At 38.7% G+C, this 16,997-nt stretch overlaps 1 protein-coding gene and 1 long non-coding RNA gene across 5 annotated transcripts in view; one reads left to right on the top strand and one right to left on the bottom strand.

Moving 5' to 3' along the window:
* LOC5566516 (YEATS domain-containing protein 2) overlaps window positions 1-16,997 on the top strand; it is a 466,690-nt gene that overhangs the window by 52,933 nt on the left and 396,760 nt on the right. The gene's annotated exons all lie outside the window — the stretch shown is intronic.
* Window positions 9,863-11,682, bottom strand: LOC110676667. 2 transcript variants are annotated; one of them, XR_002500613.1, is made up of 3 exons: window positions 11,197-11,682; window positions 10,768-11,116; window positions 9,863-10,713 (listed from the first exon to the last, which is right to left on the bottom strand). It is a non-coding gene; the product is annotated as an uncharacterized LOC110676667 (long non-coding RNA). The 2 variants fall into 2 exon arrangements; XR_002500614.1 differs by lacking the exon at window positions 11,197-11,682 and having other exon boundaries at window positions 9,864-10,206; window positions 10,518-10,713; window positions 10,768-11,187.

The following is a 16,997-nucleotide window of genomic DNA, read 5'->3' as shown; positions in this document are numbered from 1 at the left end:
ATCCAGGAGGGTGGCGTTTAACATTGCATATATGCTGTTGTTTCGCTGTTTTTTTTTTGCTTCTGGCGGGGGAGAAGGCTTGGGAAGTTCAACCCATTATCGTCATCATCGCGTAGTTGATAGCGCGGGCGGCCAGTTCAGGCCATTGCCACTGCACTATTAACGAGGAAGGCTTCGATTCAGTGGGGGATGGGAATACTACGTTTTATCATTGATAGATAGGGGAAGCGTTTGGATTGGTGTTGTTTTTGAGGTTCTTATCGATGGGATTGGAGGAAAGGTAGAGTCGAGAAGGGCGGTTTGTTTTCATTCTCTGGTAATTTAATATGAATCACGAAGTTGGGAGGGACTGTGGCATCGCATTGGAGCAGTCTGTGTATCATTTTTCTGTAATTTGAAGAAACAGGTTATGCCTTTTATCTTTGAACATGAAACGAATGCAGAAATGTCTGACTAGATTTAGCTTGAGGAATGTAGACTTGTCTTGGTTAGTATCTTGACTTAGAGTAACTTTGGCAAAAGATCTGCAGTTCTCAATTTAAGTAGATCTCATTTAAGTAAAATGGAACATAAACCCACTAAGAACTGGGATAGTGTTAAAGAAAATGGAAGACTTTGAAATTTCGTAGTAATTTCTAAGGTATTTCGACATTTTAAAATTACTAAAGCAATATGTCCTCCTTTATGAAATATTGTTCTGGAGGAATTCCAGGTGGAATTGCTGAAGGAACTCTTGGTGGAATCCGTGGAGGAACTCCTGATGAAATCCCCATAAAAACTCTAATGGAAGCCCTAAAAGTACTCCTGCTGGAATCCCTATGAGACTTCCAGATAGAATCTCTGGAGGAACTCATGATGGAATGCTTGGAGGAATTCCTAAAGATATTTTTGAAGAAGCTCCAGATGGAATTCATCGAAAAACTCCAGATATAATCTCTGGATGAATTCTTAATAGAATCTCCGAAAGAATTCCAGGTGGAATATCTGAAGGAACTCTTGATGGAATCCCTGGAGGAACTCTTGATGAAATCCCCAGAAGAACTCTGATGGAAGCCCCAAAGGTATTTGTGATAGCTTCCTTATAGGAACTCCTGATGGAATTTTTGAGGGAACTTATGATGGAATTCTTGGAGAAATTCCTGAATATATTCTTGAAGACACTCTTGAAGAAATCATTGGAAGGACTCCTGATGAAATCCCTGGATGAATTCCTGATAAGACTCCTGATGGAATTCTAGAGGAACTTCTGATAGAACCGTTTGGGGAATTCCAGGTGGAATCTCAAAAGGAACTCTTGGTGGAAGTCCTGATGGATTCCCCATAATAATTCTAATGGAAGCCCTAAAGAAAAATGAAAAATGACAAATTTAGTCCAAATATCTCCTAATCAATGATTCCTAAAGATATTTTTGAAAAGACTCTCGATGGAATTATTTTAGGATCTCCTGATGAATTCCTTAGAAGAACTCCTGATGAAATCTCTATAGGAACTTGTGATGAAATCCCTGGAGAAGTTCCAGATAATATTCCTGATGGAATTCTAGACGAACACCTGATAGAATCGCCGAAGGAATTCCAGGTGGAATCTTTGAAGGAACTCTTGGTGGAATCCCTGGAGGAACTCCTGATGAAATCCCCATTAGAACTCTAATGGAAGCCCTAAAGATACTCCTGCTGGAACCTCTATAGGAACTCCTGATAGAATCTCTGGAGGAACTCTTGATAGAATCCTTGGAAGAATTCCTAAATATATTTTTAGAGAAGCTCCAGATGGAATTCCTCGAGGAACTCCTGATCAAATCCCTAGAAGTACTCCTGATGGAATCCCTATAGGAACTCCTGATGAAATTCCTGGAAGAATTCCTGATAAAATTCCTGATTGAGCTCTAGAGGAACTCCTGATAGAATCTCTGGAGGAATTCCATATGGAGTCTCAGAAGGAAATCGTGATGGAACCCTTGATGGAACTTCTGATGAAATCATCAGAAGAACTCTGATGGAAGCTCTAAAAGTATTTCTGATAGAACCTCTATAGGAACTCTTGAAGGAATCCCTGGAGGAACTTCTGATGGAATCCTTGAAGGAATTCCTAAAGATATTCTTGAAGGATCTCCTGAAGGAATCATTGGAGGATCTCCTGATGAAATCCCTAGAAGAATTTCTGATGATATCCCCAGAAGAACTTTTGATGGAATCCCTAGAATGATTCCAGATGAAAACCCTGAAGAAACTCCTGCTGGAATCTTTCATAGAATTCTATCATGAATTATCATGAGTATCTTCAGATGGATTTATTGAACGACTCGTGTTCAAATCCCTACAATAACTCCTGATTCCTAGAGAAACTACTGATGGAATCCCTGAAAGAAATTCTGATGGAGTTCATGGTGGAATCTCTGAGGGAATTCCTGGTGAAATCCTTACAATAACTTCTGATGGAAACTTTTGAAGTTCTTCTGATAAAATCCCTGGAAGAACTTCTAAAGGAATCCCTAGTGAAACTTCAGATGGAAATCCTTGAGAAACTCCTGGTGAAATACCATGAGGAATTCCAGGTAAACTTTCGGAAGAAATTTCTAAAGGAATCCTTACAGGAATTGAATCTCTGTTATATCACTGGACAAAATCTTGATTAAATTTCTAGAGAAACACTTGGTGGAATCATGAAGGAATTACCAATGAAATCCATGAAGGAAATTTGGTAGAATTCCTGAAGAAATTCCTGTAGCATTACCTGGAGGAATTCCTATTGAAATTCCTAGTACAATTCCTGGAGGAATTCCTTATTTAACTTTTGGTGGTGGATTTGATAAAAAAAAAATGTGGAAATACGCTAGTGGAATATACAACTGATACAACTGAAGAGCACATATCTTCTACAGTACCGGACAGAATAAAGTACGCATTGGCCGTTTTTTCATACAAAATGTTTGGAGTCTTATATCTCGGTTTCTAGTTGTCCGATTGACCTGAAATTTTCACCGCAGTAACCTCAAATTTGCTAGGCTAGAAATTCATAGTTTTTCATTAACGAACTTTTAAGTTATCGCAAATCTCAAAGTTCGATAAAAATGACAAAATTTTAAATAAAAATAATTTTTAAATGAAAATATTTAGAGCAATATGTCCTTCTGCAAAAATGTACAATTTGATAAGACACACAAGTTTGCAGAACATCATTTTTCGGTAAAACTGATTGTTTTCAAAATGTTTTCAAAATTAAATTTTGCATTTTTTTGCAAATTGAGAGATTTTCAATAATTTAAAAGATTGTGTTTCAAATGCAGTGATATTTTAATTGAGTAAAATCTATGTTATATCTAGGCTGTGGTGAAAATTTCAGATCAATCGGACCACTAAAAGCTGAGATTCAGATCTCCAAACTTGACCATTTTGTATGGAAAAACGCCAATGCGTACTTTATTCTGTCCAGTACTGTAGATAGCCACGGCGTCGACCTGCGTTAATTCACGTATTTTGACTTGCCACCCATCTATACCGGTACCGTAAATTCGGGTGAAATTGATCAGTAGGGTGAAATTGATCACTGTGTCACTCGATTTTATTTCTTCCTAATGGAGCACAAATATCAATGTAACCTGCAGTGAATGAACGTTGTTTGTCGTAAGTATGTCCAAATTGTGTGTTGTGAAGTTTTTTGCGTTCAAAAATGTTTATTACTATGAAAATAATGTAAAATTTCAAAATCTTGTACGGTGCAGTGTTGACAAACATCAATAAACTTCTAGTTCTAGACAAGGATTTGGACATGGTACAATCCTGAAAGTTTGTGAGGATACTAAAGATATATCCCCAAACTAGATTTGATAACCAAAACTCGTACCAATTCGTTGATTTAGTTGAAATAATTGAATTTCTGTAATATATCAAGAAATTCCTTAGGAAATTGCATACATTTAGGCGTTTTCTGCGTTATTCTTGAAATTTAAACATTCATTATTTCTATAAATACTGTATTGTTAAGAATATGGCAAGCATATTCGGATTCAGGGAGCTCAAATTTATTATGTAAAGTTGTTTTGAAAACTAACAATAATGGCATTGATAAGTGATCAATTTCACCCCGAAATGAGATCTCCCGATTTTTTATTTTAGACATATTTTTTAGCACTTAAATTACATTTGTTAGAAAATTACGGTACCTGAGTCAATGAGGCTCACCTTCATACTTGTTTTCCTGCATTCAGTTGTTTGGCATTAAACTGACACTTATATTGAGCTATTCGGTAATCCAATCCGCATGGTTATTAAATTAATTAACTCATTACGCGTGGTAAAGATGGACAAATTATGGGTGAAATTATGAAAAAAAATCCACGTGCTCGGCTGGGATTTGAACCCAGGACTCTTGTATGCTAGACGAGCGCTTTACCAACTAAGCTACCGAGCCACTTGGTGACCCAATAACTGAGTTGGTTACAAGTTTAGAATTCAAATCCCTACAGACCACGCGGACCCCTTTCATAACCAATATCCATCCATCTCATGTTCCTACACACGCGGAGCGAGCGAGTGCGATTTGTTTAGTGTTGAAACTGTTTGCCTATCGTACCTACATCGCTTCCACAACAACTGTATTGTGGAAGAGTAAAGATGTGGGAAGGCTATCAACGTGTCGTTCTCACTCAAGTGACGACATGACTACTACAGAGAGGCAGTACACTCTAATATAAACTGACACTTATATTGAGCTATTCGGTAATCCAATCCGCATGGTTATTAAATTAATTAACTCATTACGCGTGGTAAAGATGGACAAATTATGGGTGAAATTATGAAAAAAAAATCCACGTGCTCGGCTGGGATTTGAACCCAGGACTCTTGTATGCTAGACGAGCGCTTTACCAACTAAGCTACCGAGCCACTTGGTGACCCAATAACTGAGTTGGTTACAAGTTTAGAATTCAAATCCCTACAGACCACGCGGACCCCTTTCATAACCAATATCCATCCATCTCATGTTCCTACACACGCGGAGCGAGCGAGTGCGATTTGTTTAGTGTTGAAACTGTTTGCCTATCGTACCTACATCGCTTCCACAACAACTGTATTGTGGAAGAGTAAAGATGTGGGAAGGCTATCAACGTGTCGTTCTCACTCAAGTGACGACATGACTACTACAGAGAGGCAGTACACTCTAATATAAACTGACACTTATATTGAGCTATTCGGTAATCCAATCCGCATGGTTATTAAATTAATTAACTCATTACGCGTGGTAAAGATGGACAAATTATGGGTGAAATTATGAAAAAAAAATCCACGTGCTCGGCTGGGATTTGAACCCAGGACTCTTGTATGCTAGACGAGCGCTTTACCAACTAAGCTACCGAGCCACTTGGTGACCCAATAACTGAGTTGGTTACAAGTTTAGAATTCAAATCCCTACAGACCACGCGGACCCCTTTCATAACCAATATCCATCCATCTCATGTTCCTACACACGCGGAGCGAGCGAGTGCGATTTGTTTAGTGTTGAAACTGTTTGCCTATCGTACCTACATCGCTTCCACAACAACTGTATTGTGGAAGAGTAAAGATGTGGGAAGGCTATCAACGTGTCGTTCTCACTCAAGTGACGACATGACTACTACAGAGAGGCAGTACACTCTAATATAAACTGACACTTATATTGAGCTATTCGGTAATCCAATCCGCATGGTTATTAAATTAATTAACTCATTACGCGTGGTAAAGATGGACAAATTATGGGTGAAATTATGAAAAAAAATCCACGTGCTCGGCTGGGATTTGAACCCAGGACTCTTGTATGCTAGACGAGCGCTTTACCAACTAAGCTACCGAGCCACTTGGTGACCCAATAACTGAGTTGGTTACAAGTTTAGAATTCAAATCCCTACAGACCACGCGGACCCCTTTCATAACCAATATCCATCCATCTCATGTTCCTACACACGCGGAGCGAGCGAGTGCGATTTGTTTAGTGTTGAAACTGTTTGCCTATCGTACCTACATCGCTTCCACAACAACTGTATTGTGGAAGAGTAAAGATGTGGGAAGGCTATCAACGTGTCGTTCTCACTCAAGTGACGACATGACTACTACAGAGAGGCAGTACACTCTAATATAAACTGACACTTATATTGAGCTATTCGGTAATCCAATCCGCATGGTTATTAAATTAATTAACTCATTACGCGTGGTAAAGATGGACAAATTATGGGTGAAATTATGAAAAAAAAAATCCACGTGCTCGGCTGGGATTTGAACCCAGGACTCTTGTATGCTAGACGAGCGCTTTACCAACTAAGCTACCGAGCCACTTGGTGACCCAATAACTGAGTTGGTTACAAGTTTAGAATTCAAATCCCTACAGACCACGCGGACCCCTTTCATAACCAATATCCATCCATCTCATGTTCCTACACACGCGGAGCGAGCGAGTGCGATTTGTTTAGTGTTGAAACTGTTTGCCTATCGTACCTACATCGCTTCCACAACAACTGTATTGTGGAAGAGTAAAGATGTGGGAAGGCTATCAACGTGTCGTTCTCACTCAAGTGACGACATGACTACTACAGAGAGGCAGTACACTCTAATATAAACTGACACTTATATTGAGCTATTCGGTAATCCAATCCGCATGGTTATTAAATTAATTAACTCATTACGCGTGGTAAAGATGGACAAATTATGGGTGAAATTATGAAAAAAAAAAATCCACGTGCTCGGCTGGGATTTGAACCCAGGACTCTTGTATGCTAGACGAGCGCTTTACCAACTAAGCTACCGAGCCATTGGCATTGTCAACATTATAGAAATCAGACAAGAAAAACCTTGAAAAGTGATCAATTTCACCCGAAATTACGGTACTTCATAGGAAGCCGAAGCTTCAATTTGACATCCTGACGTCGATCAGTTCTTCAAACATGGTTGGTTTGAGCAAAATCAAACTCGTTGGAACTAATTTGACGGTTTGGCAACAGATTCGCCAATCGTCAAATTGATTGCTCAAACTGTCAAATTGATTCGTCACACAAGGTCAAACATAGCACTAACATGAGCATCAACCTGGAGTCAGAGTCAAAGTTGGTCAAACAGTCTGAGTCGTCTGTGAGCTGCATAATACAACTCACAAAGTTGCAGACGAGAACATTGACGATTCATTTCAAGATATTTTTAATTTTACACGGAAATAGTTATTTAAAAATTGCAATCGAAGCGATCCATAGTAGCTATCGGAATATTTTCCAAACATCTCTCCTAATAGATGCACACTTTCAGGTATTTTATACGCGTAATTCTCAAGCATTTTTTTTTCTTTTTAATTGAACTTTTCAAGGATACCTTCAAGTTGCGAACTCCTTTCGAATCTACGGAAATTTATGAAGCATATTCTTTGGATAACTCCTGTAATGTTGTTGAACAACATTTCTGAAGTATTGTAAGATGATTTCATGAAGAAACATGGATATTTGTTGTGGAATATTTCAACGAATTCCCAATAAAATCTTTGATATCATCAATGGAATTTAAAGAGAAATTACTGGGAAATCTACTGTTAATATATTATACCATTTTCACAAGAAATTCTTGTAGAAATGAAATTATGAAAATCAATTGATTTGAAATTTTGAAAAAGTATGGCATTCAACAGCGGAATTGTAAGGCAATTCTTTTCTATTCTATTCTATTCTATTCTAAGTGCTTGCACAGCCAATATTGAAAAGCATCCTGGAGATACCAAAATTTCTCCCAATATTTTTTTGTCAGCATTAATTATTGCAGCATATTTGTGATATGATACAGATATTAAAATGGCCAGGCACACTGTGCAGACTTGGGTTTGAAGATAATTCAAATACAATACGGCTATCAAATTATCCACGTATGAATAACGTGATAAACGCAAATATTTGAATTTTTAATTGAAAAAACGGGGACAACCGTACCAACCGTTTCATTTTAGGGAGATAGATAAAATAGTTGGGGAGTGGCGTTGCTAAGAATGATAATGCACTCCCCATGTGTTGGTTCTCCTATTCTTGGGATAGGTATTTCTCACTTGTGTCCTGGCTCGAAAGCTTTTTCTTAAGCGCCTTTCTCGCTCTCTGGAAAGACATGAAGAACCACCCAATGAAAGACAATGAAAAATTAATCGACTCCAGCTCTGGATTCAAAAAACACCTTTAGAGATTATATCGGAACAAACTCACCAAATATTCAAGGCGATTTTGCTATCCAAAGGGATGACTTCCAGTTCCCTTTTAGAGTGGCACCATTTGAATAGCAATTAGGAATAGAAATATAACATAACTATTCTTTGCTTCTTCTAGAATTATAATTTGACTTATGTTCACTTTTAACACAATTACGATTTGAATTTTTCCGGGAAACAGTTTTTTCTACATGAATATAAGTACTAATTCGGATTTTCACTTTCAACGGCCGAACGATATTTTGACGTGAAATTTGATTTTTTTTTTCACGAAACTCTAATTGATCAGCTTCTTTTTCTTTCTGGCGTTACGTCCCCACTGGGACAGAGCCTACAGTTATTAACTGAGAGCTTACTATGCCAATGACCATTTTTGCATGTGTATATCGTGTGGCAGGTACGAATATACTCTATGCCCTGGGAAGTCGAGAAAATTTCCAACCCGGAAAGATCCTCGACCGGTGGGATTCGAACCCACGACCCTCAGCTATCCAGCTATTCAGCTTTTTACGCTAGCTATAAATTTGTGAGGGGTGATTTCATTTTGACATTTATGCCTACCGATTTTATAGTTAGGTCTTAGTAGGCCATGCTCTTTAATTGTTGATTGTTATGTCAAATATTTTCACAGGATTTGTTTTGCAGCTGTTTTTTCATGTTGCAATATTTACCTATTTTTTTAAATTTATTTCTATCCATTTTAGGCATTGACTCGAGGAAAGCATTTTTTACCTTATTATTGGAGATGAAGAAATTCGAGAGAATACAATTTTGTACATCATTTTTGGCTCGAATACTCTAACTAACATGATCCACAAGCATAATAAAACCTGGCTTGGCCGTTATGTTTACATTCCGTAAACTTCATGGAATAAGGGGTGTCGGGGCCGTACTAGGCTCCGGGAAACGCACTATAGACTTCCATGCTTTCTTGCGACATGACGAAACACGTCCTAACACGTCAGGAAAGGAGAAGGTGCCGCTCAATCAGGAAGCCGGGATAGGGCGAGTCTTCTTCTCGAGAGCTTGTGGGGGGAAGAAACAAACAACTCTTCTTGCCCTCAAAAGGGCGGATTGGATTCCACAAGTCCGTCGAAGCCAACAACTCGATCGCCGGTGGACTGTAAACACCGCAGAGAAATTTCCTCGTCGGGTGGTCTGCTCCTCAAGGAAGACGCCGAAAGAAAACTAGCCACTTCACTTAACTACACATTTTATTCCTCCCGATGTTTACACTTCGAAATATAAAAAAAAGACTGATATGCGCAACGCTACCTGCGCTGGTTTTATACTCTGCCGGTCGTTATTGCTTCATCTTCTTCTTCCGTCCGATTGTCGTCCCGTCGTGTCGTTGCATGCCAGATGGGTGGAGCTAACGTCGAATGATTGCGCAACATGGTATTCGCTCTCGCTGACTGGCGGCTGTCAGTCGTCGTTCAGGTTTGGGCGTGAACAAGGGGATATATTAGAATATACATGAGAATTTTCAAATGTATATTGGTCTGAGGTGTTCTAATAATGATCGTCCATTTATGGGGGACAGTTTATCTACCTATTGGATGCAGCAAACATTCGTGCCTATTCTGCGCGTCGTTTGAGGTGACGCGAGTCGAAAGAGGTGCCAATTATCGACTCGCTCCTATTTGATCAACAACAGTCGTCTCACATTACTCGCGGTGAGAGCGAGTCGTATCGACTCACACGCCGCGCAGAATAGGCACAATTTTCCAAGTAAGAGGTGTGATAAAAAAAATTAAACTCCTCCGTATTCAATAATGGTCAGTAACCACTCAGGCCTTGATTTAAACTGTTCTTCAAGCGAGAAAATCTCCCAAACTCCAGAAATTCATTTCAAGGTCGTCCAAGGCGTGATTATTTGTCCCTGGAACAAATCGTTCGGCACCAAATTCATTGAAAAGTTCGTAACACTCATTCACGTAAGTCCTCAAAATAACTCATCAAGAATTACCAGGCACCGGTCCCTTTGATGACTGCTTATCATGAACCTAAAATGGCAAAAGTAGCATTAATACACTTTAAGCCCAGAAAATCCGTAATAAAATTTTCAGATTCTTGTTACTTGAATAAATAAAAGATCAATTTTTGACGTTCATTTGCATCATTATGAAAAATTTTCAACAACGCAAAGTTTGCTTAGATTAAACCATAAAAATATTATGGTGTAGACAAGAGACTTCAAAAAGGGGTGATTCAAAGTTTATAGCAAAGTTAGCGTAAAAAGCTAGATAGTACTGGTGCAGCGTTGGTTATAATTGTAAAAGTATTAGTCAAATCAATTGAAAATTTGTTTTTGTACCAGCTGATTTGCAAACTCATCAGTCGAATTGAAATTAAACGCGGAAAGGAGAAAAATCGTGACAGTTGGTGTGAAACACGTCTGTTCGCGCGCACGGCTTGCTGCGATCTCCCCACAGCGGAAGTCCAAGGTAATTCTGGGAAAAAATTGCTGGATGAACTCCTGAACAAATTCCTTTCGTAATACCTGAGGAAAGCTGTAGGTAAACGTCTAATTATAAAATTTATGAAAAAAAAACAATTAAATATACCTACTAATAGAATCCTCAAAGTACCCTTAGAGAAATATGTGGTCGGAGTATCATTGTTTCTTGTTTGATCTCCTCTTTGTTTTTTTTGTTTAATACTATTCGGTCTCTTTTCTCATCTCGAAAGTCCTATATTTTAGACACTCAATCGGAATAATAGTCATTGCCAAAGAAAGCCCTTAGGCAATGACTATCGTTGTAACTTTACGCCAGAAAGACGAAGAAGAATTGGTAAACTGATTGCTTTGGAAGTACTCTAACTAAGCATAGAAGCACGTTCTCTGCGAAAGTTGGGATGCATTCTAAGAGATTTCTTAGAATCAAGAAGCCACTATACCAATTCGCCAAATCACTGTAGGAAAATCACAGTCGTTAAGCTCACATACGATGTCTTACGCTTCCAGAACGAAAAAAAAACGCAAATCCACTAACCAGCTAAGCTACTCAGCGCTGCGGAACCGACACGAGGCGCCATCAATTTTCGTCACCGACGACACAGCTACAGTGTAGCAGAATACAACTCCCGTAGTAGACAAGCTAGCCTCTCCACTAGCTCGGTTTGTATTGCGTTGCACTGCATGTGGCCCAGTATATGTATGAGTAGATAGAATTTCACGAACCCCTCACCAAACCATCGAACCTCCATCGCCGAAGGTGTACATTGGGAGACGTGCACCTGAAAGTGCACTAAGTATCCGCAGTGCACCCCCAGTCCACCCGTACGCTAGGACATTGCTTGCGGTATCACAGATGTGAAAGAGGGGGAGACGAAGGACGGAGTTCCGGCGGAAGTTTAGGGTGCCTTGGGCGACCTAACTGTGGAGGAAGCGGTTCAATCAACACGCGACCCTCTGTGTGCAATATTTTTCCGCAACTTCGGGCAGCCTGGATTGGGCCTTTCTTAGCCTAGTGGTACCGTCTACGGTAAAAGCAAAGCAAGGTGTCTGGGTTCGATTCCCGGTCGGTCCTTGATCTTTTCGTAAACGAATTCCTTGATTTCCTAGGACATTGAGTATCATCGCATTTGCCACTCGTTATACCAATGCAAAAATGGCAACTCTGGCAAAGAAAGCTCTCAGTTAATAACTGTGGAAGTGCTCATGAGAACACTAAGCTGAAAGGTTGGCTCTGTCGCAATGGGAACGTAATGCCAAGATGAAAAACCTGGATGGCTTCCCTCGGTTATCCTAGGCATGTGTGTTCGTTCTACGGGTTTGCTTTAGTGTTTTTACACATTCTCCCCATTCGTCAGCTGACAGCATGTTTACTATTGTGAATTATTCATCGTGTATGTGAGCAGTGAGTGTCTGTGTGTGGGACGACAATCAGCAGCTGTAGCGTACAATAGTGGTTATCCACCCAATGGTATGGGTGCCCTAGTGTAGATGTAGTTGTGAACCTTTGAGGAAAACAATATGCACTCTGTCTCGAAAAACACTCAGAATCCGGGTGTAAATTTTTCAAATTGGGTAACATTTCCATATGCATTTTGATGAGTCTGGAAAGCGTGTGCAAGTTTCTTTGAGGAAAACAAAAACAAACTGTGTATGACGAGCGTATGCTAGTCTAAGTGTGTTCAAATGTCACTAAGCTCTATAGCTGGAGAGTCTTTTTGCGTTGTTGTTTTGCACCTTTGAACTCTTCTCCGACTGAATAGCTCGAACCAGCTGACGACTACACGGATTCGATGCAGCCGCGATATCATCTTCCGTGACAAGGACGGAAGGGCAGCGAAGGGAAGGGAGCGTTTTGTTATTGTTGATTACGTCTCGAATCATATCGCGATGATTGCTGCAGCATTTCGCGCGGCCGGTCTCGGACGGAGGCTCTATTATAGTTATTACGAGGGAGTTCATTGTTTTTGCGATCGACAGCACTGACTGATGGAGGCGCATGGGAGACGCGCGTATGGGGATTCTAATTCGAGGAATCACGGCCAGAGGCTAATTAGGAACAGGCCCGGTGGCGCCAAACAGCCGATTGTGTTGCGATGTGACGACCGACGGTGTGTGTGTGTGTTTGCGTGGGGAAAGGTGGATGTGAAGGCAGCGATTGCGACCGAGGTTCGCAAATTGGATTGTGTTGTGTGAGGTGTGGATATGTGGCGATCTTCTATCGGATTTCGCGCGTGTACGGTCATCGCTACGGCAGCCCAGGTGATTATCAGCTGGGGGTTGCGTCGCTTTTGCAGGTAACCTTGAAGGTGACAAAATTGTTGATCTATGGGACATGAGGCGAAAAAACGAAACTTATCTAACACCGATAGGTGACCGTGACACTGGTAATCAGGCTAGGAATCGACTGATAGGAATTTGAGAAATCGATGTTACAATTGATGGATTTTCTTAGATTTTCCAAATCTAGGTCGTCACATTCCTTACGATTGTGAAAATAGCAACTTTTGCAAAGCATTCTCATAGTTAATTACTGTTACAACATTAAGCATAATGTGAAGATCATCCTGTGAAGACATAATCTCAAGAAGAACATGAAATGACACACGAAACCGTTCGATATTGGCAATATTCGTTTTGGCATCGTGACCAAATCGAATAGTTTACTCAAATTTGATAAGTTTTGACATTATTTATCAACAATTTCTTCAACTTGGCTAAATTAATGTTGTAGGATGGCTTTCGAAGATTGAATTATTTGGATAATTTATGTAGAAAATGTACAACACAAAGACCGTTCGATTTTGGAATGGCTCGTTTTTCTCATCATGGAATATTTGACGTGTTGTCAAAATTTGGTTCAAAATACTGTACTAGTGGAAAGATTAGTGTAAACTCATAGAATATTGGGTAAAATTTCAACAGTTATTAATTCAACTTTATTAGGCTCTGTGTTTTGGCCATAATGATGTCTTGATTATATTTGATTGAGAAGTTAAAATACCTCTAAACGTGATAAAATAAAATAAACTACTTCTTGCATGTCCAGACAGCTTTGGTGAGCTGCGAAATATAGCGGTCAGACATTTTTCGATGCACTTGACATTGTACACCATTCACGGTGCTCCACAGACTGTTGTTATCAGAAGAAAGATCCATTAAATCTGTGTTCATCAGTCGTTTTCTCTGGCTAAGCTGCATGTGTCGCCAATTTTTTTTTCGTTTTGAAATTACGCTTTTTTGATTGTAGAAGTTCGAATAAAATCGGAGATTTTATACGGTTTTTCATCTCACTATTGTCAGATAAAATAAATCGCCAGAGCTTAGCTCAAACTTGGTATGTTTAGTGACTTATAACTTTGGACGAAGTCCTGAATAAGAACATGTATGAAATTTTGAGCCGCGCCCCCTTTTTTCGTCGTAAGAGTCAAATGCACTAATTTTAAATAGATTAAGGCGAAGTAGGCCGTCATAGATTTTTTACGCGTCATCGATGATTGTGGCTAATTCATCTCACGATTTCAAATTATTAAAAATCAGATATTTTAACACTGACATAGCTTAAAAAATTATCAGCATACTTTCTGCATGTAAGCGCAAATAGTGATACTTTTCTGAAATTATATGAGCAATGACAACTGAGTGTTATTACGAACTGCAAAGTTAACATGACTGCTTAGCCTTAATGAGGCATTCTAATACCATATTCAAATGTTGTAAATAGAGTGTCCATCCAAAGATGTCATAATGAACCAGCATGCTGCAGATATCCTAGGCAGGCACACCTAAAAGTCACGCCTGTAATTCGTTAAAAATAGCATTAAAACTAAGCAATACTCCAACCAGTGGTAAATTTTTAGACTGGTGTATGAAAGTTGCCCCTTCCCTTCCGTCACTTATGTCAGCGATAGTTATATACCCCGACTATCACACAAGATTGGAGGAATAGGTAGATGTGATTAAATGATCACCTATTTGAGAGAGATACAGACAACTCTACAAATTCTTATACGTGAGTACAAACAGATAATGCAACACTTCTGTTAAAACCATCTGTAGTCCACTAAATTTACTAAGAATCTTACCAAGAGTTTACTAAACATCTTTCTGAGATTCCGATAATAAACTTCTGAGAAGGATCTTGTCAAAATCAACAGAAAATCAGGTGCTTCTAATAAAGGTTTTTGCTGGCTTGGTCAAAATATTCACAAAAGTACAATGAAGTTCTGTTCGAAATCGAATCACTAGATTTGATTTTTTTTTGGGTACTCCAAAGCTTTCCATCATAATCTTCGAAATTTTCGCCAAAAAATTTCCCAAAGGTTAGGTGTCCTCCATGCAAGCTACTTGGAATAATTTTATAAATTGCAATTGACGAATAAGAGTGAGGTTAAATTTTGCAAAATAGATTTTAAAATCTCATAATTGGCGTTTGCCAGACAACTTTAATTGTGATGAAAATGTAGGAAAATGTTGTTATTACTACCTTGACATATTTTACATCATTTAGGTGACAGCAAGTCAGAATTAGCTCAATTCAATTTCGAGAAAATTGGTATGATTATTTAGAAGAAGAGAAAAATTTCAATTTTTTTCAGTTCCCTCGATAATTTGCTAAAAAGCTATCCAGAAATTTTCCGCGGGTCTCGCCAGGAAGCTGGAAAAAACCTGTCAGTCCCCGAATGAATTTTCAGGTCCAATGGATTGTCAGTTGTTAGATCCTGAAGCCGCCGAATGTATTTTCAGGTCGAATGGATTGTCAATTGTTAGATCAGGATAATTTGCATAACCTAGAAGCCCACAATATCTGATGTGATATTTAACTAGAAAGAACAGCCTTTGATCAAAAGAAGGAAAAAAAACACTAATGTGTTAGCCATTTGAAAAAGTAGTAAATGATCAAGTGTTATTTCGGCCTACCGACTTTCGGCCTAACGACCTGCACCCCTAGGAACGAGATCAGGTTTATTGGCACAGTTGAAAAAAAATCATGCAAAGTCAGTGATGTAAAACTATAATTGTAATCTCTTATTGGTAGAAAAAATATTGTAAATAATAATTAATTATAAATAATCTGAACCCCGTTTCTAATGCTCTATGCTGAACAAACGATGTAAAGATTCCTTGAATTTATTTTTCAACCATGAGAAATTACACATTACAATGGCTTCGCTGACTCCCTGAGAAGTCGTCACGGCCCCCTAGGGGTCCGCGGACCACCAGTTGAGAAACCCTGCACATGTTTTCAATATCTCTATTACTTAGTCTTAGTTTTTATGACAAGTATTCAAAATTAACTTCTGTAACTGTAACTTTTAAATCCTTGAAGAAAAACAATGGCGGATGTTTTATGCTTTTCATTGTTGTCTTCCAAATTTAAGTGCTGCTTTTATATCGTTAATTTCCTTTCGTGTCATACACTACTTACACTAACTTTTCAATGCTATCAAAATATGAGTTTTATGTGAGACGATTAACACTTCAGTCGTCACGCTGTTGTATTTTGTACAACACTGTTGAAAAAAACTCGCTTTTCGTTCACAACAGCAGCGTGGTGGTTCTGACGGTGGCAAACCGCGTGATGACTGGAAGGTTAAAACTTGATTAAGACCCCAACACTGGGAAAGACTTGACAACTAAAGGAAAGGCTTTTCAAAATATGACGGCTAGCTGGCTATATCGATTAAGTGAGAACACGAAAGTATTCCTTGAGGTATGTTATTTAGAACTATTCAGAATATTGTGGTACAAAAACTGATGAACTTGGCTTTGTAATCCCTTTTAGCGCTTGAATTTATGAAAAATCAATTAATTGTGGAAACATATAACTCTTAATTTGTCATTGACAATATTTGAACAAGAGTTACGATATAAGAATATAACATAAATTAAAATTTAAAATTAATCATTATATGTTTATTATGTTGAGATTCTGCTGAAGCATACTTTTTTCGCAAGAAATTTTGACGACATATATTTCCTCCAGTAACTTCACAGATTTTTTTTTTGTTATGAGATACAAATACTTACACTTATTTTTGAAGAAATCCTTCAAGAATTCTCCTTTATTTATACTGCACTAAACGTTCCTAATGTCACTGATCACTAATAGTAGGTAATTGGATTGGAGTTTACATTTCATTAGATTTGATATCTCAAGTCACTTTTATGGAATCCGCGATTCACTATAGGGTCACTCTTCTCTTAAACCGGGTCGCTATAATAACTATTGTCGTTACTGTTGTTCACTATTAGCCTTGGTGATTGATCGAATCGCACGCCTGTTCATATCAAATACTTCAAAAAGCTTGATGGTTTTAAAGATGTCTTGTGGAAGGA

The sequence above is a fragment of the Aedes aegypti genome, chromosome 2 (assembly GCF_002204515.2).
Source record: "Aedes aegypti strain LVP_AGWG chromosome 2, AaegL5.0 Primary Assembly, whole genome shotgun sequence".
Taxonomy (NCBI): Eukaryota; Metazoa; Arthropoda; class Insecta; order Diptera; family Culicidae; genus Aedes; species Aedes aegypti.
Note: the sequence above shows the minus strand (reverse complement) of the source record. Positions and strands in the feature narration are given on the sequence as shown.